This window comes from Balaenoptera physalus (assembly GCF_965194825.1).
Source record: "Balaenoptera physalus genome assembly, chromosome: 4".
Taxonomy (NCBI): Eukaryota; Metazoa; Chordata; class Mammalia; order Artiodactyla; family Balaenopteridae; genus Balaenoptera; species Balaenoptera physalus.
In genome coordinates this window covers 138,023,446-138,046,552 of record NC_138891.1, presented here as the reverse complement: position 1 = coordinate 138,046,552, position 23,107 = coordinate 138,023,446, and the positions used below count along the sequence as shown (strand labels likewise).

Genomic DNA, 23,107 nt, shown 5'->3' with positions numbered 1-23,107 from the left:
ACAGCAGCCGAGAAGGATGGCTTGTCTGCGGCCGAGAAGGCAGGACTGACAGGGTCAGGCCGAGCTCTCATCTGGGCCAGCAGGACAGAACTGGTGAACGGAACTGCTGTCGGTTTCAGTGTTCTCCAACAGCAAGGGGGAATTTTCTCTTTTCATGTAAAAATGTGTCCCCCTGGTGTGTGGTCCCGTGAGGGATCGAGCCTGGCACATCTGGGGTCTCCAGGAGGGGCCGTTACGACAGAGCTGGTTCAGAGGTACCCCCGCACCTAGGTTGTGTCTCAGACCCAGATCAGAAAAGTATCAATAGCTTCCCTGACGGCTACGGCCCATCTCCTCCCTGTAACGTGTGGCTACAGTCCAAAAGCTATTCGCGGTGCTCTACTCTGTGCCAGGCACCCTGCCCAAAGCTGGGAGCCAGTCTGTGGGCTGAAGGGAGAAATCAGATGAGAAAACTGGACACTTAGAAAGGGCACCAAGTGCAATGGTGGGCTGCAGACAGAGTTCTGCCGGTCAGCTCACGCGAGGATGGGGCTCAGGGTACACAGCCTGTCTCAGGGTACACAGCGTATCTGCCTGCAAGTCTCCGTGGAGTCCACACCCTCCTCCCAGTGGGGAGGCCCAAGGGAGATCGGCCAGACCACGCTGACCGAGGATGCACAAGCCACCCACACGGGTTGGCAGGTCCCTCTCTCAGCATCCGAGCTCCCACTTTGGGGAAGTGAAAACCCCAGGTCATTTAGATTCAAGGTGCATTTCAGTACATTCACACAAAGGAAGTAAAGTTACAAGATTTATTACTTACAGATCCCAACCAAGGAGGGGCGCAATGAGCCACAGGAAGGGCCATCGTCCTTCCCAGGTCACGGCGAGCAGGGGATGGAGAGCAGGACGCAAGGCACCTATGACTTTTAAGGTGGTCGGGACAGAGGTCACCCACTTTTCTCAGGCTCAACCCTAAGTGGTTATTTTAAAAGGTTCCCCGGGAAAAACAAAGCGGGAGGGAACTTGGGGTGAGAATTCTAACCTCAGGTCCTGATCTAAATGTCCAGACTGGGTGTGAGCAGGGCTGTCACTCTGTGAAATAAATGCCCAGGGAACAACTCAAAGGAGCTGTTTTCTCATCACAGGACTCACTGCCCAGCCCACCATGGTATCCACAGGGAGCGTGGCTGGGGGCACGTGCACCTCACTCAGCACGGGGGGCCATTGCTGGCTTAAGGAAGAAGCAGAGAGAGAGTAGATGGGTCACCAAGGACTGGAGAAGGCCAGTGGTGAGGACCAAGACCTGCAGGATGGAACCGGGAGGGACGAGGGAAGTGAGAGGAGATGGCCCAGGGTCCCCTTTGGAGATGAGATGGGAAATGGGGCCAGCTGTGTGTAAAGGGCAGAAATGGATGAGCTCTGGGCACTCAAATGCCATGGACCCAACTTCCCAGATACCACATGAGAAACCCCAGCAAAGAGGGGGTCTGGTCACCCCCCTAGATCTCTCTTGACAGGATGACTCTCAGCAAACTACTTACCTTAGGGCGCCTCAAATTCTCCCTCCACGTGTAATTACTAAAACTCTGCCCTGAGGTGCTTGGGTGTAGCCTAGCTAGAAAGCGAAGTTTATAGAATATCTACTTCCACACCAATGAAGAGGAAGAGTTTATTCAACCTTTTGGGTTCCAGTAACAGGTGTTAAGCTGCAGTCGTTGCTGTAACAATGGCCAAGTCTCCCGAATGCTATCTCAGGGTCACTTGTAAAACAGTATATTCTCAGAAGAAAAGTACTTTTATTTATTTTTTTAAATTTAATTTGTTTATTTTTGGTTGCGTTGGGTCTTCATTGCTGCGCACAGGCTTTCTCTAGTTCTGGCAAGCAGGGGCTACCCTTGGTTGTGGTGCGCGGGCTTCTCATTGCGGTGGCTTCTCTTGTTGCGGAGCACAGGCTCTAGGTGCGCGGGCTTCAGTAGTTGCGGCACGCGGGCTCAGTAGTTGTGGCTCGTGGGCTCTAGAGTGCAGGCTCAGTAGTTGTGGCTCGCGGGCTCTAGAGCACGGGCTCAGTAGTTGTGGCACACGGGCTTAGTTGCTCCGCGGCATGTGGGATCTTCCCAGGCCAGGGATTGAAGCTGTGTCCCCTGCATTGGCAGGCGGATTCCTAACCACTGTACCACCAGGGAAGCCCAGAAAAGTACTTTTAATTCACTGAAATTTAAATATAGGTGGGACCACCTAGTGCTTTGGGGCGTTTAGGAAGGCAGTATTTTTAAATGAATCAGAATACAGGATCGTCATCATGCCAAAAGGCGGCCTTCATTCATTCTCTCAGCCATTCAATAGATACCTAGTTCACACCTGCCAGGCATTATTCTGGATGCTGGGGACAGAGCCATGGGCAGCGCAGGTGAGGGTCTCATTATAGCTTACAGTTCAGGAGGGACTTTGGGGGCCATCTGTGTTCAGGGGAACAATTAAATACAGCGGGGAGGGACCGTGTGCGTGGTGAGGCTTTGGGAAGCTGTGCGAAGCCGGCCATTGGAGGGTTCCCCAAGAAGGTGACACTTGAGTGATGACCTGAAGGAGGAGAGGAAGCTCTCTGACTCGAGTTCATCCTTGGCTTCAGCATCCTTACCTGGCGCAGGTGACTTCCTCTAGCTGCCACAAGAGCCTAGAGCCCGCACTTAAAAGCAACTGCGTGGTTGACCGGGGTTTCTGAGAGCAGCCTCTGTGTTCCCCACTCAGTGTGTGGATGGTACAACCCCCAGAAGGGATTCCCACCCCGCCTGCCCTTCCTCTGGGAAGCGGTCTAGAGGAGGTTTGGTCTCTGTAGGAAGTGAGTGAAGGAAGACTGTCCACCACGGCCTCTGCAGGGGTCTCCAGGGGAGGCCCGCACACCTGCAGTTGGTCTTCACTCCGGCCGTGTCTCCTGGGTAGCTCGTCTTACCCAGGAGCCCACACGTTACTTCTCCTCATCAATTCACTTTTCAACACCAAATACATCTTTCTCACTTTACAGCATTTTCTTATACTTCTACCACTGTTGGCTTCAACAAGAATTCTTGGTAGCTGAGAGGGGTGTGTGTGTGTGTGTGTGTGTGTGTGTGTGCGCGCGTGTATGTGTGTGTGTTTAATGAACACCTGAAGGAATAGAAAAGTCTTGCTTGAAGCAAACCCCCTTTCTTTCAGTCTCCACTTCTCGTGCTGACAGAAATTGTGGCAAGAGGAACAAGTTTTTTTTTTAAATCACCAGAAATTAACCCTCTAGGCATGATGACACATGATAAAGTGGGAAGCCCATTCTGTAGACATTTACTCAGCACTTTGATCACTGAGGCATTGCACATGGTTTGGGAATTAAAAGGAAGGAGGAAAAAAACCCCTCAGTCTGGCTCTCGAGGGCTCACACCTCATTGGGCACCAGACATAAACAAGGTGACCATCACCATCGCTAAGCAACTGGAATATGCCCAGGACATCATGGGAGCCCAACACAGTCTAGGGTCACCGCAGCTGGGAAGGTGAGAATCCCTCACTCCTCTCCAACGTCAACTGAAAGGGGGTTCCCCATTTTCCCCAGGTCATCCTGGAGAATCTCTTAGCTCTTCCAGTACTGGGCTCCCACATCTGCTGACCAACCTCAGAGGGTCACTAATTCATCATTTGAGCATCAGTGAGTTCTGCCTCACTCCATCGACAGCAGGCGGGAAAGAAGAGAAACAGAAGATGCTGAGTTGTGTTCGAGGTAAAAATTCAGAGACCTGACCTGGCCACAGCAAGGCCCTCACCCCTGGCGAAGTCACAGAAGATTCCAGGATGTGAGGGTCCCCTTCTCCCACAGCTTGGAGGCCCCTCCATTCCTCCCAGCTCTCCTGCTCTTCCAGGAGAGGCTTGACAAGTTCTTGGTGGTCACACACCTGGGACAACGTCATTTCTATTACTCATTGGGTCACTTGGTCAACAGGTACTTGAGTCCCAAGTATGTACCAGGTGCTGTGCCAGGGTCTAGACTCAGACTCTGACTCCACGGAGGTCAGAGACCAGAGAGGAGACAGACATTTGTCACATAATTACACAAACAGTCTGAAGACGTATCTCTCCAAGGGCTGGGAGAGAGAGGTCCCAGACTGGACATCCTATAAGAAGGGGATCTGACCTACGACGGGAGTCAAGGGGTGGAAGCATGAGTAGACATTAACCAGGAGAGAGGGGAAGGAATAGTGTGCCTGGTAGAAGGAACAGCATGTGCAAAGGCCCTGTGGTAGAGGGGAGCTTGGTGAGTACGAGGGGCTCACACAAAGCCTTGGGAGCTGGAGCTGAGAGAGCAGGGGAGCCTGGAGGAAGAGGAGAATGGAGAGGTGGGAGGGTCTGCAAACCCATCCAGAGTACAGCTCTTTGCTGGAACTGCTAGAGAGCTGCTCTCTTTGAAAGAAGCCTGGAGTTCACCTCACTTCCATCACCATTAGAACTCATCACAGTCATATCCTCCGGAAGATCAGGCCGAGGGAGAGTGACTCCCCTGGGGCTCGTGGCCACAAGCCAGCGGGAGCAGGACTCAACCTCTGGGCTTGAGGCCACTCCCTGCCTGTAGGGCTGGCGGGCAAGGCTACCGGGCGTCCCCACCCGTCCCCGCCTGCCCGGAGACCCACTCTCTGAGTTGAGGGCTCATTAGCGTCAGAGGCTTGGCATGGGGACCATCTCGTTTAACTTCGCTCTCCCGAAATTGATCCATCATGCGGGAACCAGACAGCCGCCCCTCCACGTGTTTCTGATTCACTTAATGGCCCTGGGCTCTGCTGAGCGGCCCTCCGTGTCTGACAGGCTCAAGGTACTCTGGAAAGCCCTTTCGGAAGGTTCTTTCTAGTCTCCTTATACAACCACTTTAAAAGTTTTTTTTAAATAAGAATTTTGTGTTTTCTGATCCTTTGAAAACAGTCATGTAGTCCATACTATGCAAATGTACTACTTCAAATAGGTAAGACACATATACATTATAAAATATAAAAGACGTGAACAGATACATAGTAAAAAGCAAATCTTATAGAAAATAAACTTACGGTCACCAAAGAGGAAAGGGGGGAGGGGGGAGGGATAAATTGGGAATCTGGGATCAACAGATACACACTACTATAAATAAAATAGATGAACAACAAGGTCAAACTGTATAGCACAGGGAACTATATTCAGTATCTTGTAATAACCTAAAATGGAAAAGAATCTGAAAAAGAATATATATATTATATATATATAAAGAATATATTACATATATATAACTGAATCACTTTGTTGTACGCCTGAGACATTGTATATCAACTGTACTTCAATTTTTAAAAAACCTTACAGATCTATTAGTAAAGTGGAAAAAAAAGCAAGTCTTTATCCTGCCCCATCCTCCAGCCACCCAGCTCCCCTCCCCGGACACAACCACTGTGAACCAGTTTCTCACTGGTGTTCTAGCATATGTACCAGGAATGTGCGATAAACCATCAAACCTATGGTATTTCAAATAGTTTTCAACTTGAAAACGCAGTTTTTGCTTTACTCAAACTCAACTTCCTAGGACTATTCTAGCTTGAAAAATACTTTTCATTTAGCACAAAGTTTCTCAGCCTCGGTACCTCTGGCGTTTGGGGCCGGATCACTCTGCCGAGGGGGCCGTCCTGATCATCCCCGACTCTACATGCTAGATGTCAATGCAACACTGCCCTCCGCCCAGCTGTGACAACCAAAAATGTCCTGATATTTCCAATGTCCTCGAAGGGGGACCGGAAGTGAAAGGGGAGGCGCAAAATCACCTCCATGTGAGACCAACTGACTTACTGTGGTGATTTAGAATGTACTTTCCATCTCATTAGAATAAGGATTTGAGGGACTTACAAAGATTCAAAACTCCAATGAGAGTAAAAACATATATTAAAGATTGACCCTAAGTTGAAAATTACTGAAGCCTGGCGATGGCTATATGAGGGTTCATTACAGTACATTGGCTATTCTTGTGTATGTTTGAAATTTTTCATAATAAAAAAGGTAAGCGCATATTTTAAGGAAAGCGTGACAGAGGGGAGACAAAGGCAGAAATGAGAAGATGAACATAAAGTACATGTGCTGAGTAAGATCTTATCCATTTGAATCTGGAATTCCTGTAGTCAACCCAAAGATATAACATGATCAGTTAGAAGCACCAGAGTCTAGTGATAAAAAATAAACCGGTTGCTCAGAATAAGCACAGCTCTTCCTAACAATGAAATCTGAAGGAAATGTGACAGGACAATGGCACTGACTCAAAGAATCAGCAGAGACACAGCTTTTCTCGAGCTCCCCTGGAAATGCTCCATCAGACCGTAGGATGGGACCTGAGAATTTGTTTTCTTACTTCTTTAGAAGTGGGCCAATGAGATAAGGCTAATGTGGGATTTAGTAAAAGTAATTCTACAAGGAATTAAAACAATGCACTCCCATCTGCAGGTCTCTGAAGATCTGAATTAAACCAAGAACACACTTCAGAGGAGCTAGAGGTTGGATGGCCTCAGAAACACTATTTTTCTCCAAACTTTTAGTAAGTCCAAGTTTATATCCTCTAACTTTCCTGGAAGGCAGCTGTTCAGGGGATCCCATTTAGGCCGACCCCACTGGCCCTCCCTCTCGCAGCTGGAGGCAGGGCTTAAGGCCTCTTGGAAAAATTGATCATCCTCAGTGAGGTGGAACTGTAAGAAGAGTTCAAGGTGCCCCCACTCACCCCTCCTCCACTCAGCCTCCCATCAGCTCTCCAGACATCTTTGGGGATGGTCCAGCAAAAGCATACTTGGTCTTTAAAACTCTGAAATTTCAGGCTATTCTCATTTTAATTGGAAAAAAACAGTTAACCTGCTCATTGCAATGCTAAAAACATCACAATAAAGTACCAACAGAACTCCCAACTTTTGTAAATGCAGCTTCCCCTTGAGATACGGTCAGAGTGGAGGTAGATAGAAACACATTTTAAAAAGAATTACTTTGGCCTCTCTTTTCTGAATATTTCAGAGAGAACAAAAATGAAGCTTGAATGATCCAAAATCCTTGAAGACCTGGGCAACCTTAAGAGAAATGTAGGCTCAAAGAGCCCATCTACTTAGGGAACTTGCAGTCCTTTGTGTTTTGGTGAGTTATTGAAGGTGATATAGTTGATGGTTGTCTTTGATCTTCTGTGGGGATAAAGGTTCTTCTCCAAACATACTGCATTTACTCCTGATACCAGGGCACAATACCTAATGTCTGATGAGGAATCATCGGTCACAAGCAGCACCCAAAAGACTTGGGCACCCAGAGACCAAAGACTCTTCACCCAACTCAAGAATGGATCCCTGAATCTACTTGTTACCTCATACCTACCCATTCAAACTTGACTCCAAAAGCCTCTTTAAAATATAGCATTTGAATCTCCACTTGTTAAAAATCAATTCCCAAGCCTCCAAAACCTAAGCAACTCCCATTGCTCTAGTTTAAATGGAGAAAGTGTCAAAGAAGCTGAATAGGAAGAGAGAGTCATAGCAGGCGAGAGGGCCCCGCCTCCTTCCTTTCTCTCTCTGCATAGGTTTAAGAAATACCTCAAACCCCTAGGGCCCCCTGAATTGGTTTCAGGTCGGAGAGTCATTTACTTTTCAATTACCAAAAGCCAGGCAAGCTTTTTTGCTTGATATCTGCAAACACTGCGGCACTGGCCTGATATTTACAATCCCTCCAGCAAGCAAAATGCAATTGGCACCCGACTCGGTAGCCAGGATTAATAGCGGAGAGCATTGTGGTTTTGTTATTAAGTTACTTTTGGCAATTAGTAAATTTATTGTCCTAATTGTTTTCACATGGCCGCTCCTTGCACATGTCTTACAGTCGTGCCCCTGTCATCATATTTCAGCATGATCACTGCCCATCTCCCCAGACTGTCCAACCCCATCAGAAGCTAATTTGCAGTCGGGTCAGCAGGACGGAGGAGTAAGAGTTCATTCTGAAGTCCATGGCATATTTGGATAAAACACGGAGAAATTTTGTTTCGGCTTACTGGGCGTCTGAGAGTACACTCCAGGGGGAGGGAATGGCTGCCTGTGGTTATGCACAGGAAAGTCCAAATGCTCCCAAGCTTCAAATGTGCTGCTCTTTCCAAATCCCGACACCAACCCCTCTTAATCCTCCTATGGAAACAGTCAGGTGGTGGGGCAGGCATGACTTCCTGGGTCCTGGGAGAACTTTGTTCTCATGTCGGGGGCGCTAAGATTTCTAGGGCGCCCAGAATCCAGCCTTACCTGCCCTGTGGATGGGGTCGAGGTTCTCGAGAGTCTTGGCTGATCCCTGGTTCTGCACTAAGGGGCTGGATTCCCAGGCTCCCCTGACTCCGAGAAAAGGCCATTGTCCCTAGCGCTGCCCGTCTCATGAACAGACGTGGATGGAAGCAGAGGGGGACCCACTGCAAGACCTGACCAGGGCATAGTGTGATCCTGCCCGTCTCCCACTGGTTCCTGGAGGGCACCCACTGCCCACCCGGCTGGTAGGCAGCACCCCTGTAATGGAAGCCTGGTTGGCAGGAGTCAGGAGCTGGTGTGACCATTGTCTTCTCGAGTGTCACCCACTGGGTCCCTGGCCACTAGCATCACAGCCAGAGCAGGTGCAGCTCAGCATAGCAGGCGGGATTGGTGACACAGGCTACCTGTCTGCTGGCAGCTTGGGGACCCTTGGGTGATTTAGTTTCCTCACCTAGTAAACGGTCCCAATTATGCATTTTCTTGCCCTCTTTAGGAATCAACTAGACATTTAGGCAAGAACAAGGAGTCACACCGTGTAATGGGGGTGTTCCTTTACTTTTCAAAGCGCTTTTATGCATATTAGGTTATTTTTGGCCTCATCACATATTTGGAAAGGAGTGGAAATATATATATATTAAAGCACTTATCATAATGCTTGGTAAGTCCTATCAGCAAATAATAACATAGTTATTAAATGACAGTAAGGATCTAAGAAGGGCTTGAAAGGAGTATCTCTTCAACATCTTGAATAACTTCCCATCACCCTCCTTGCCCTTTCTGGGTAATTGCTCTTATCATTCCCCCCCCCCCCACTATGTTATTTCTTTATTTTCTGTCTCCCCTCCCCACCATATGGAGGCTCCATGAAAGAAGGGACTTGTTTTGTTCTCGGCTGTATCCTCCCCCACTCCCAACACAACCCTGGTGCATAGTAGATGCTCAACGAATACCTGTTGGGGAAAAAATGAATGAAAGGTACTTCCCTGGTGGTCCAGTGGTTGAGACTTCCCCTTCCAATGCAGGGGGTGAGGGTTCTACCTCTGGTCCCGGAGCTAAGATCCCACATGGCTCAGGGCCAAAAAACCAAAACATAAAACAGAAGCAATATTGTAACAAATTCAATAAAGACTTTGAAAACGGTCCACACCTAAAAAACCTTTTTTAAACGAATAAAAAAGGCAAAGAATAGAGGAGCAGCGAGTTGCTCTCTGAGCGCCTCAGTTTGGAAGCTGGGGCTCCCTCCACCCCAGAGGGCAACTCCAGCCCCAGCAGATGGGTCCCTCGGCCCTCCCTTGGGGTGGGGGGGGGGCGTTTTCACACCCCTCTCGCCAGGTTGTGCTCATTAATCTTCCCTGTTCTGCGCACACCTGTGAACCTGAAATGCAGTATGCAAATGTGTTCCCAGCCAGAAGGCAGTGCACTTTGCCGAGCGGTCAAGGGCGTCTTCGGAGGAGAGCCGTGTTCTCCAGGGTGGCGGCAGCGGCAGCCGCGGGACAGGTGTGGCCTGCGCGGGACCCAACCGCAGCGGTAATTCCACTCCGCCTCCTCAATTAGTCAATTATTCATCCCTCGCCTCGCGCGTGCAGGGCCACCTGCGGGCCGTTGAGGCCCCAGCGCTCCGGGACTGCCCCGGGGCTCACGACCGCTTCCGAGGAGGGAAGAGGAGGGAACGGGGCGCCACTGTACCCAGCTGCAGACCCATGAACGGCCATGAGCCGGGGTGAAGCCGCCCAGGAGGGGTGAGTTCGGGTGCCAGGGGCTTGGCCATCCCAGGCACCTCCTGTGTGCATCCAACTCAGCCGGGAGTGGGGGGGCGGCTTTTCTCTCTCCCAGCCTCGGGTCATTTAGAATGGAATCTGGTTCAGGCTGGCCCCAAGGAGCTCACATTCCCCGGGGTGCCCCAAGAAGTAGGCTGTGATGTAAGAGGGGGCTCCCTGGCTGTCACAGGGCGGTCAGTTGAGCAAAGGACAGAAACAAGGAGTTCATGCGTCTTTATTTCCCTTACGATATGGAAGAGGTCTGGAAACTTGTGTGAGGCTTGCTCTCCCAGAGCAAGTGATGTTGGAATTTTCCTGATGGCAGAGAGGAGGGGGAGTGTATGAGGTTTATTAAAACGTCTTAGAAAGTCTGCAACTAACTCTCAAAAGGTACACACACACACACACACACACACACACACACACACCCTTTCAGAGAGAGAGACTCACAAAAGATGTACATCCTAAGACAAAAGAAACGACTTATATCAGTGGATACCAAAATAACCATCACAGTGACACCATTAAAAACAAAACCAAAGACCTGTGCCCTTGGCCAGTGCCCCCTGTGGCACATTCTACTGGGCATTTGGGCTGTCTTTTAGCTTTTGTATAGAAAGTCTTTGTATTTTTTGTTAATTTGTTTTTGAGGACTTTCCTGGTGGTCCAGTGGGTAAGGCTCTGCACTTCCACTGCAGGGGGCACAGGTTCGATCCCTGGTCGGAGAACTAATATCCTGCATGCTGTGTGGCACAGCCAAAAAAAAAAAAATTGTTATTGACAAAACTTTTTGCCATATTGATCATTGGCCCTTAGAGAAGCTATGTAGTGATAAAAATGCTTTAGAGAATAAGCATAGTTTTATTTCTCCACATAAGCCAGAAAGCTTCCTGTTATTAGACAATGACCTCTACAAAACTCACATTTCCCTTTTTTCTTTGGCTGCTGGGAAGCTGAGAGCTATGTTTTGTGTTTTCAATCAAAGCAGATTCTTTTGGAATTAAGACTCAGATATGATTATTTCCATCCTTTTGTCACTTGGCTCTTGTACTTTCACACACACACATACCTTTTCAATAGTTTTTTTTGTACTTGTGACTTTTAATGCAAGTCCTTTCAAATAATCTTTGAAAAAATATATGGTCAAGGTAAACGTGAAGAGCTCAGTGCATGGTAAACCCTCAACAAGTACCAGCCTGATTAATTGACCACAAGGGAGGAGGTATTCTTTAGAAGATGAAAAGCTCTGTCTAAACTGTTCACTTCAGTGTTCTCTACACCAGTCTGTTCACTTCTAGTTGTCCCTCTCTCCCTAACTGGCACCAGCATTTGCTTAAACCAAAAATCTAGAAGCCACCCTGTTACCCTTCTTGGCCCATTAGCAAAGCTTGTCAGTTCTATCCACTTCTCTCCTACCCCACCATCCTTGTTTAAGGAATATATGTCTCACCAGAACTACAGCAACAGCTTACCCTCTTGCCCACTTGTAATCAACTTGCCGCAGGATAGTGTTTTAAAACGTGTTACAGGCTTCCTTGGTGGCGCAGTGGTTAAGAATCCGCCTGCCAATGCAGGGGACACGGGTTCGAGCCCTGGTCCGGGAAGATCCCACGTGCCGCGGAGGAACTAAGCCCGTGCGCCACAACTACTGAGCCTGCGCTCTAGAGCCCGTGAGCCACAACTACTGAGCCCGTGTGCCACGACTTCTGAAGCCTAGAGCCCATGCTCAGCAACAAGAGAAGCCACCGCAATGAGAAGCCCGCGCACCACAACAAAGAATAGCCCCCGCTCGCCACAACTAGAGAAAGGCCGTGTTCAGCAGCTAAGACCCAATGCAACCAAAAATAAGTAAGTAAAGATAAATAAAAATTTTTAAATAAATAAATAAAACCTAAGTCACGTCATGTCCATCCACTGCTTAAAATGATTCAGTGGCCCTCCATCCACTTAGAATAAATGCAAAGCTGCTTAGCGCCACCTACAAAGTCTGACCTGATGTCATCTCTCCAAGTGCATTTTGGGTCATTCTCCTCCACCCAACCTGGCCCACCTCACGTGGCTTCTGCACCTGGCCCCCTCCTCCCCCAGTCTCACCTGCGCTGACTCCCTCCTTCCCCTCCTCTAGGACTCGACCTCAAGTCCCTTCCCCAGAGACATCCTCTTGAACCTCGCTGCCCCCCTGCTCTTGTTCATGCAGAAAGGGATGGGATTTCATGGGGTGGTGCTACCCAATGTCCAACATCAGTGGGAGAGATAAAAGCCATCATTCAACTGGACCCCATGTATTTTCTTTTGGGAACAAATCAGTTGTATTTAGATATATTTATAAAGTACATATAAACACACACATTTGTTTGCTTATTTCATTACTTATATTTCCCACTAGACCTTAGACACCATGAGTACAAGAACCTTATCTGATTTATTCACAAGTCTATGTTCTCATTTGCCACAGTGCCTGGCACATAGTAGGTGCTCAGCAGATGTTCTTTTTTTTTTAATGAATTTATTTTATTTGTAATTTTTTTTTGGCTGCGTTGGGTCTTCATTGCTGTGCGCAGGCTTCTTCTAGTTGCAGCAAGCGGGGGCTACTCTTCATTGCGGTGCGCGGGCTTCTCATGGCAGTGGCTTCTCTTGTTGCAGAGCACGGGCTGTAGGCGCGTGGGCTTCAGTAGTTGTGGCACACGGGCTCAGTAGTTGTGGCTCGCGGGCTTGGTTGCTCCACGGCATGTGGGATCTTCCCGGACCAGGGCTCGAACCTGTATCCCCTGCATTGGCAGGCGGATTTTTAACCACTGTGCCACCAGGGAAGCCCCCTCAACAGATAATCTTGAACAGATGAATAAATGATTCAGAGTTCATTCTCGGCATCCCTTAGATTGATACGAGTAGCAACAGAGACTCATATCAGTTTGCAGTGGGATCAGTGTAAGATGTCTGGCTCCAAATCCATGGTTAAGAGCGTGGGTCAGAGCGTTTCACAGGTCAGGCACCCTCCGTGTGTGGGGTGGAACTGGGAGGGACACAAATGGGACTTTTGCAGCCTTTAAACTGGTGCTGGTGGTCAGGTGCCAGGGGCTTCCTCCTGCTTCTATTTCTGCCCATATTTGGGTTTGGGTGATGGCCACAGTTCTAGGTCCATGAATGTCTTGGTTCTGGCTGGGTTGCACATGTGAAATAAACCTGTCCATGCAGACTATGGAAATAAATAGGTTTTAATAGAAATAGCTTCTCTGGAACTGTAGCAACCTGATTCTGATGCATGTGTCTTATTGGACCACCTGAGAGACCCACGACTTGTCCTCCACACTGTGACAATGGTGAAACTGTGGTGGTGGTTATTTTCCCTTTTTCTTGCTAAATTTATGAGTGTTCCTTGAATCCCCCTTAATGTTTGCCCCAATTGTTTAAGTTTGGGGTACAGCTGGGGTTCCAGAAAAGGATTTGCCACCAGGTTTAAAACATCTTTGGTTGATCTATAAGTGTTGGAGTTTTGTATATCTCTGCCCAACGTACTGCGAAAATTTTCCAACACACAGCAAAGATCAAAGAATTAGTACAATGAACTGTCTGCCTGTAGCTAGCAATTGTTTACATTTTGCCATATTTGTTCTCTCTCTGCATAATACACACTCACACACACACACACACGTTTTGTTTCATTTTTCTTATCCATTTAAAAGTATATTGTAAACAATCATGACACTTCACAATAAATAGTTCACTCTCTGAAAAACGTTTTCCTATCTATCCACAGTACCATTAACACATCTATTAAAATTCACTTTAACATCATCTACTATCCAGTTCATATTCAAAATTTCCCAATTGCATCAAAAATGTCTTTTATAGCTGTTTTTTTTTTTTCTCTTGAACTGGGATCCAATCAAAGTTCAGCCTGTTGGTTGGTGTGTCTTTCTCAATCTAGAACAGTCTCTCAGCCTTTTTTATTATGGCTTTGACTTTTGAACTGCCTGGTCCAGTTGTTGTATAGAAAGCCATATTCTGGATTTGTCCTGGCTGTGGATTTGTTTTTGGTTAAACAAGGTTAACAACCTTGTTTAATGTACATAGCTGGGTCTCTGCCAATGGTCAATTTCCTCAACATATGGTGCTATGCAGGTTTATTTATAAACTGTCTCCTCCTAGAAAGAATTGAAGGCCATTTACAGTGAAATAGAAAGTCTGTTGAATAAAAGAAAATGTTTTTAGTATGTAGAAGGATGGTGGAGGGGAAAGAGGGGGCCAATATGCCATAAACATAAATTAGTGTTGTTAGCGTGACGAGACGTGAGATTTAACTTTGAGTTTCTGGCTGCCAAAGCACAAATGAAAAAAACAAGTTAAAAAAATCATCTTCAGGAAATACGAGCTTTACTCACCCTAGATTTATAAAAATAATTTGTCCCATAGATCCTTAGACAAATGACATCAAACAAAGTAATGAGCAGCTCCTTTAATAGCTCCATAAAATGATTCAGGAAGATTCTTCACTGAGCTGCTTCTGTAATACAGACGGTCAAAGCCGGGGACACAGCATTAAAACGGAACTCGCTGTAGTCATTTTTTAAAGTGAGTCCAGTCTAGGTACATTGATGTCTGCATCTAACCCAATACAAGGAGAGAGCTGGCACGCCCTGAGGGTGGGTTGATGGGTGAGTTGCCCGGCCCTGACTCTTGTCCTCTATTCCCTCCTGTCTCTGCTGGCCACCTCGCGACAGGTCTTCAGGAGCAGGCGGGTCTCAGCTGGACCCTCCATCCCAGCTGGACTCTGGGGGCAGAAACATAGCAAGTGTAAGGCTGGCCCTCTGGGATGGAGCTGAAAGCCTAGCTGTGGGTTCCCCAAGATGGACAGCCCCCCGACATCTGACAACCTGTGCGCAGAGGTAGCCGCAGCTTAATGTACGAGCTCCGCCAAGATTTTCTGATAAATTTTTTTCCTTCTGCTTGAGTGCCCAACCAGAGCTCTGAACAACACCGCCATGCTGCTTTCCTCCCTCCCGGGAAAATGTTTAGAGCAGCTGTAACAGTGAGACTGGGTTCCCGTTCATCCCTCTCCGTGAGGAGGGAGGGCCTCAGTCTGAGCCCCTTGAGGCCATCCTGCCTCCACCTCCAGCCAGGCCACCAGGGTGAGTTAGCTGCCAAATGTGCCCCTCAAAACCTGTGCGGTTTAGTTTGTCCATTTGAACTTTGGAAAGTGTCTGCCAGAAAACAAAGTGCATGCTCTCTCATGTGATAATTTTGCAATTACATATTATATATGACATCATAAACATTTTTGGCAGTAAAGGAAAAAAGTCCCCCATGATCCCACCACTTCCGAAAATCAACTAAGGCACTTGCTCAGGGAGACTGTCCATTCTCTGTCACTGCATGTGTTCATTCCCTTACAATACAACTTGTGATGATACATGTATTTATACTTAGATGTATATGTGTAAACACATCTATATTTGTATTCCTTTCCAGCCTTTCAAGATATTTTTTATATTTATCATCATAATTTGTATATAATTTTGTACGGTATCTTTTCTCACTTAATTTTGTATCATGTGCTTTTTTTCTATTACTGCATCGCCTTTACAAAGTCATTTTTAAAAAATAGATAAGTGATTTTTCCATTGAATGGATGTACTGCCATTTAATTAACTGCTGCCCTATTTTTGGACAGTCTATTGTTTCGCCCCTCCTTTTCATCCTACATAAATCACACTTCTATGGCTATAATTATATGTACAATAAGAGCATAGCTTCCTGCTACACTTCCCGGCTTGGGATGGTTCAATTCTGCCGTCATCGGCGGGGGAAAGTGATGGCATTTCCTCTTGTTGTGACTGGCTCAGGTGCACCCAGCACATCTGAAGGTGTATCATGTCATTGAAATATAAGTGTTGGGAGAGGGACGAGGACACGGGCCGTAGCAGGAAGGAACCCAGAGCTGGGTGGCATCATGAAAACGGGACACTGGGGCTGGCGACGGCAGATAAATTAGAGGCTGCTCGCTCCTGGTGTAGGACGTTGGGCAGGCACTTGGCCGGGAAGGAGTCTGTGGGTTGTCTTGGTGGGATAGCGCTCCCATGATCCGTCTCTCTCTAATGCATTTGCACCTAACGCACAATGTATATTCAGTTAGAAGAGGGACCTCTGGGTGTCAGCCGCAATGGAAGATGTGGTCCTGTGAGTTGCCCGGAAGCCATATGTTTATATCATCCTGTGCTTGTCAAAGCGCTTTGAAGTTCATGATCTTGCTCTAGCTCCCCCCGGGGGGTTGTCCTGTGTTTCTATCATAACCCTTTTCACGGTTGACCTGGTGTTGTATTCCTACGTCACTCCCACGCCTCCCCCAGGACTTCGGGATTGCTAAAAAGCAGGGATTGTGTCTTTAGAGGATTAATTTTCATCAGTATAACTTCCAATAATATAATATAAAATTATGCATTTCCATTAATAGAATGGAAATTTTTTTGGAAAGAAACACTCACCCTAGTAAGCTGAACTACTACTCTTTTTCTGTGTTCACCTCTGGCCCTGGGTTACATGTGCATGTCAGGTTTTACCAATTTATTACCATAGTATTGCTGCTGCCCTGGTTTCTTCTGCTCTTTGTCTGGCTTAGTCTGACCGTCAGTATTTTCTCGTGATGACTCAATGTCTATGGAACCATCATTTTTAAAGACTCCGTGATACTCCAGAGCCAGGCGGGCCCTACTGAGCTCTCCCCCGTGCTGGACACAGAGCTGAGTCTACGACTGTAAGCTGTGAGCATCTTCAAACACGGCCTCAGCACACGGGGTATGAGTGGGTCGTGCCCCATCTCAGTACTCCAGTACCTAAGAGGTGAACTGCACTGGGAGCAACCCACTGCAGGGCAAAGGGCAGAGCCCTCCCCATCCCTCTCTGCCCAGCTGGACTCCGGCGCCCCAGCTTCCTTCTTCCCACACTTGCTTGGGGAAGGTGCAGCCAGATGTGCAGTCCCGCCTGAGATAAGCCCCGCTCCATTACCGACCAGCCCCTCCGAATGCGTTTTCTGGACAGTTGGTTGCTATGCTCTGGAACTTCAGACCATGCTGAATTTACTGGTTTTATGGCTCGGAATTTCAGGAGCACACCACAGATGTTGAACGTGTGAGTCTCTTGGTGCTAGTAAAATAAACCTGAATCAAACAGGGGTGTTGTGACTCAAAGGGTTCGATAGCCCTGAATACGTTATGTCAGTCACCAATACAGATGTGGGGAGTTGAGTCATCGGGCAGCATGGTAACTTTATATGGTCAAGAGAGCCAGCTGTGACTATTTAAGGGGGGAAAACCCTTTTTTATTTCTAGACAAATATAGTTCTGATCATAACTTAAATATTTTCTTTAGTCAAAATACTGATTTCTCTTTCTCACCAAATTCTCCAGAGAAGCCCTTGTGTTTTTCAGCTCCACCACATGCAAGGTTAGATTAGAAGCTCACTTTTGAAATAAGTTCGAAGCACATTTTTTTTAAGGCTAGCATTTTATCCTCACGGATAAAAGTCCTCCCCACCCATCCTTGCTGTGAATGGAGTAATAGTATCCCCTGAGGGCTCAGAAAATCCCCGGTGCTGGGATGGAGACACTGAGGTTAGCTTATGTCAAGGTCACATGGTGGCTTCTGGGTAGAACTTAACCTGCTGACTCCTGACCCAGTTGCTAGTATGTTAACACTCAAGCCTTGTAATCGAGCAACGCTTTTCAGAGAAAATGGCTTTTGTGGCTGGGCAAATGAATTTTGGTGGAAAAAAAAGCATTTTAATGTAGTTTTCATGGCTGCCTGGAGGACTTAAAGGCAACAATGACTTTTCCATGAATTATTTTACCTACTTCTTCCTGGGCTTATAAATAAAAAGACCCCAAGAAACCCACGTTTCCTCATTTGTAAAAGAAGGGAATTAGACTCTGTGAACTCTAGGTTTTATGGATCAGTAATTCTGTTTTTCCAGAATCCATTTGACTTAGGAATACTAAACCTAGACGTAGATGGACATAATGTAATATCCGTAAGTGCCATGTGTTATAATGAAAAGCAAAAGATTATTGATTTAATTTTTTTAAAGTATATTCTAATTGTGTAGGTATTACAGAATATATTCTCCTTAATTGCAAAGAAAAACAAACATTACAGGGAAAAACTACAGTCCACTCAGACACCCCACCCCCCAATCCTAATTCCCTCCTGCTTCTCCTAGAGACTGTTATTGGTTTGGGATACATACATAATAGAAACCTTTTAAAAATGCATTTACAGCCAGGCGCTCTCATATATACCCCTAAAATACATATAGTATTGTTTTTAGTGTTTTTTTTTTTTTTAATGTAAGTTGTTTCACATCTTGACTTTTCAGTCAGCAGTCTGTCTTGGAGATCTTTCCATGTTCATGTGTATAGATTTAGCCCTTATTTCTTTTTTTTTTTATAAATTTATTTATTCATTTATTTTTGGCTGTGTTGGGTCTTCGTTTCTGTGCGAGGGCTTTCTCCAGTTGTGGCAAGTGGGGGCCACTCTTCATCGCGGTGCGCAGGCCTCTCATCATCGCGGCCTCTCTTGTTGCGGAGCACAGGCTCCAGACGCGCAGGCTCAGCAATTGTGGCTCACGGGCCTAGTTGCTCCGTGGCATGTGGGATCTTCCCAGACCAGGGCTCGAACCCGTGTCCCCTGCATTGGCAGGCAGATTCTCAACCACTGCGCCACCAGGGAAGCCCAAGCCCTTATTTCTTTATTTGGGCTGTTGGAAGGTTTGCTCTGGTCTCCCATCTCCCCTCCTCCAGGCTGTCTTCCTTGACTTCACCAGGTGCATCTAAAACATAATCTCCTCCCACTGTTTGAGAGAGCGCCCCCTTCAAAGCTCTGTCAGCCATCAGCGGCGCTGGGGGCTCTCCCTGCCCCTCCACCTCTCAGAATTCCTCATTCCCTCACACTTTCTGTCACCTACATTTGTATGTGTTATCACGTGGATTTTACTTACGTTTTTATCGTCACATGGACTTCCCTTAATTATAATTAACCTAACCCTAACCCTAACCTAATCAATATTTGTTTCTGTGCTGTCTCCTCACCAAACTACCTCTGTGAAGACTAGGGGATGTTGATGTTTATTGATCCCTGCAGCCATGTGCAAGGTCTGGCACACAGTAGGTGATCGTAAAGGAGGGCTGGCCTGCCCGAGGCGGGGCATGTGGGAGGGAACTGCCCCATCAGGTGAGGGGGGGAGAAGGCAGGGTTGCCGCAGACCCTCCCGTGGCCAGGATCACCATGCGGGGGGGGCTAGTCCCCTCAGAGCCCCCGATACACTTTTTCATTAGGGAAATTGAAGCCTGCTTCTTCCTTTGCAGAACAGTCTGTGGCTGAAATGGAATCTGCAGACCAGTTCCCACAGCGCTTCTGCTCCTGTTAAAAATAAACCCGACTCTATCTAGGAGGGTTTGTTTTTAAAAAAAAAAAAAAATTCCACATCCCTCCCAAACCTGCCTTTGAGCAAAAGCCCGATGCAAAGACTTAATCTTTAACTGAAATGCAGGGTGCAGCATAAACTAATAAAGGCAGTGCTAACCTTTTAAATCTTCCTATCAAAACCCACCTCCCTGCGAGTCGCCGGCTCAGGTAACTATTATGCTGGGTTCATGGGAAGGGAACAGTTAGCTGGCATTGCTCTGACACTAACATAATATCAAAACTGTACAGCAGTATTTTGCTCTGCATAAAGCATGTCTTTATATTTATTTCAGATGTCGGGTAATGCTAATTTTCTAGGCTAACAAATATAAATAAGAAATAAGAAAAATATTATGGGAAAATGTCTAGATCTCATATTTCACGTATCAGGTGATGCTAATTTTTCAGATTAACAAATACAAATAAGAGATAAGGGGAAACAGTAAAGTAAGTCAGACACAGAAAGACAAATATCATATGATATCACTTATATGTGGAATCTTAAAAAAAGGGTATAAATGAACTTATTTACAAAACAGAAGTAGGGTCACGAATCTAGAAAATGAAACTTATGGTCACCAGGGGATAAGGGGGAAGGGATAAATTGGGAGATTGGGATTGACATATACACACTACTATATATAAAATAGATAGCTAATAAGAACCTGCTGTGTAGCACAGGGAACTCTACTCAATACTCTGTTATGGCCTATATGGGAAAAGAATCTAAAAAAAAAAAAAGTGGATATATGTATATGTATAACTGCTTCACTTTGTTGTACACCTGAAACTAACACAACATTGTAAATCAACTATACTCCAATAAAAATTTATTTTAAAAAAGAGATAAGGGGAAATATTATGGAAAAATCTCCGTAGTTGTTGATTCCTCAGAACCTCACGCAAGTTACCAAGGAAGACTGTGATTACAGGGGTGCATATATGGGATAAGGATTTGAATTTTTCGCCTGCAGGGGAGGTGGGAATGAGATGAGGAAACAAAGCAAGCTGTGCATTCTGAGTTAGCAACCTCTATTAGACATAAGTACATATCAGGGAGTTTCTTTTCTATTTAAGAAAACGCTTTGTATGAAAAGATACATCCTTTCAAACATGATTAATATGTCTTGCCTGGAGCTTTCCACTCAAATTATTTGTAATTCTAGTGAGGAGGAAGCATTTCTTTCTAGCCAAAACAGCCGTCTGGATGAATACAAATGAGTTTGTAAAAGGCTTGTGTTACTAACGGGGTAAACTCCGGCAGGTGACCTTCTTTGTTTGAGTTCTGTTGTTGAAGGCTGCTCTCAGCCGCAGCCTGGCTTGTATTCTCTTTGGGCTAGATGGATGGAGGGCCATGGCAACGCTGAGGCTCACTCTGGAGCATATTCTGCCTGTGGCAGAAATGGGGGAGAGAAGGAGAGCGGAAGCCGTTTCCAGAAGCTTCCACCGCTTCCAGAACCTTCTGCCGTCTCCAACATGCAGGTTATTTCACTGAGCAAAATCGATTTGCCAGCAGCCAACCTGGGTCCCAGGGTGAATCACTCATCTCCAGGACAGGACAGGGACAGATGCTCCCTGCATGGATGGACAGCTCGGGGGACCCACATTCTTCAGGATCAACTGATGGGGAAGGAATCCCAGCTCAGCTCTCCAGCGAGAAGCAGCCAGGAAGAGACCTGCAGCCCAGTGGGAAGAGCAGAAACCGGGAAGTAACTAAGTTGCCTTCTTTCTGAGTAGGGAAAGGTTAAAATGTTCCAGGAAGAAGAGCTGCCTAGCACTTGGCTTCCCCAGTGCACATAGGTTAAATGCTTGAAATCAGATTTGTGGGTTCAAATCCCACTCAAGCTGTGGGATCTGGGCAGTTAGGTTCCTCTCCAGCCTCCCTTGCCTTACCTGGAAAATGATGGTAAATAATATCAATAGTACTTGCCCCAAAGGACAGTGGTGACAATTACATGACTTAAGTGTGGAATACTCTTACCGCATTGCCTGGCACATGTTAAAGATGGAAGAAATGTTAGTTTTAATTATATATCCTTTATGAGTAAGTTTATCATTATTAGTTACTCATCTTTAGCAATAGTTAAAGGGAGTGATAGCTAAAAAAATTTACCTCCTGGGGTTGAGGCGAGAGAAGTTGAAAACCAAGGCTGATCTTACGATATTGACAACATTGTGTCAAACAGTGAAGAGTAATAACTAATATTTTAAAAAGCAAAAATGTTTGCTGGCCCATTCGAGTCAGTTTAAATGATAAAATTGGACTTTTCTCCACTGATTTTTGCTATCTCAGCTCTGCGTCAGACCAGTGTCTGGAAAAGAGATGTCCCAGCGATGCGACAAAAACCAGGTGTCTGAGGATGCCTTCTAAAACCTGAGCTTAAATATTTTAAGCAGCAAAAATAAGTGCCCCCCCTCCAAGTAGCAGAAAAATAAGCAATGAGGGGGAAAAAAAAAAGAAATTAGGAAATTAAATTGAGATGTCCTGGTAAATGCCTAAGCAGTGACTATTACTTTTTCCTGCCAAACATGGTGAACTGCTTTTTCTCCTATTTTCTCCCTAGAGAGTGAAGAAATTATTGCATGATAAGTCATTTATCTTCAGTGCAGGTACAACAGGATATAACCACATATTACCCAAAATGGGGAATTCACGTCACATTATTTTCCATCGGTGAGTAATAGACGGGAAATGGGAAATGTCACTACAAGGCTGGCTGGCCATCTGGTCAAAGCCTCTCTATGAATACGGCAGCTGATCTACATGGAAATATTAAAGCAACAAAGTCCGAATCTGTTTTGCTTCTCCAGGGAACTTCAGTTCATGCATGGAAGGAAGGCAATAAAGTCCAATTATTCTGGATGGAGCTACACAAGGCATATGAAAATTATCTCATGTTGGGTAACTCTAAAGCTAAGTATTTTTTAAAATAGCCATCAGTCACTCCAAGTAACAAAATCAAACAAACTGATCAATCTCTGAGGAGCTACCCATTAATCAAAAGATGGTGGTGAGATGTTGGCAATTTTTCATTATTCCATGTGTAATATTTTACATCTGACATACTGACAGGGTGGTCCGAATAGATGAAATTATCACGTCCAAAAGGAAGGACAGTTCAGCTTCGTGTGTTGGACCGTCTATGCATTGCCTGTTGAATACGGATCCCCAAGTTTTCTCTTTTAAAGTGTTTGCTTTCCTCTTACTTGGGGTGCACGGTCCCTGTAGGTGACAGTGAGAATAATAAGGGGGTCTTACTTGGAGCATGGGGAAACCCAGTGCCTCTCTGGTGGCCCTCAGAGCCAAGGTTCTGCCCATCAATGTCCCATGTCTCAGGAGGTCAGCGGATTGGCCCCGCCATGCACAGAAGGAGCCTGTCTGACTTTGGAGGTGAGATGGATTGTACTACTCAGTAGGTGATGATCAGACCCAGAGGAGAGATTAGTTAAAATCAAACTGGAGTGAAGTCTGTCTCAGGTATGACTGCTCAGGCCAACCTCACGAGTGTGGTTGCCTGGTTGGACTTAAAGTTGATTTGAATGAACACACCTAAAAAATAATAATAAAGTCCTTCATCTGTTTTTATTTTTTCTACCTCAGTGAAAACACAAACATCCCAACGGGTCCCTCTGGACTTT

At 46.3% G+C, this 23,107-nt stretch overlaps 1 protein-coding gene across 4 annotated transcripts in view; it reads left to right on the top strand.

The window, feature by feature from the left end:
• The window catches only part of CLDN14 (claudin 14), a 103,359-nt gene that overhangs the window by 23,632 nt on the left and 56,620 nt on the right, over positions 1-23,107 (top strand). The window contains exon 1 of one of the 4 annotated variants that reach the window (XM_082458880.1): positions 9,684-9,994. The exons of 1 other annotated variant lie outside the window; for it this stretch is intronic. The gene's annotated coding sequence lies outside the window, so the exon portion shown is untranslated. Of the gene's footprint in view, positions 1-9,683; positions 9,995-23,107 lie in introns of those variants that run through there. 2 more of the 4 variants (XM_082458881.1, XM_082458885.1) reach the window with 2 other exon arrangements.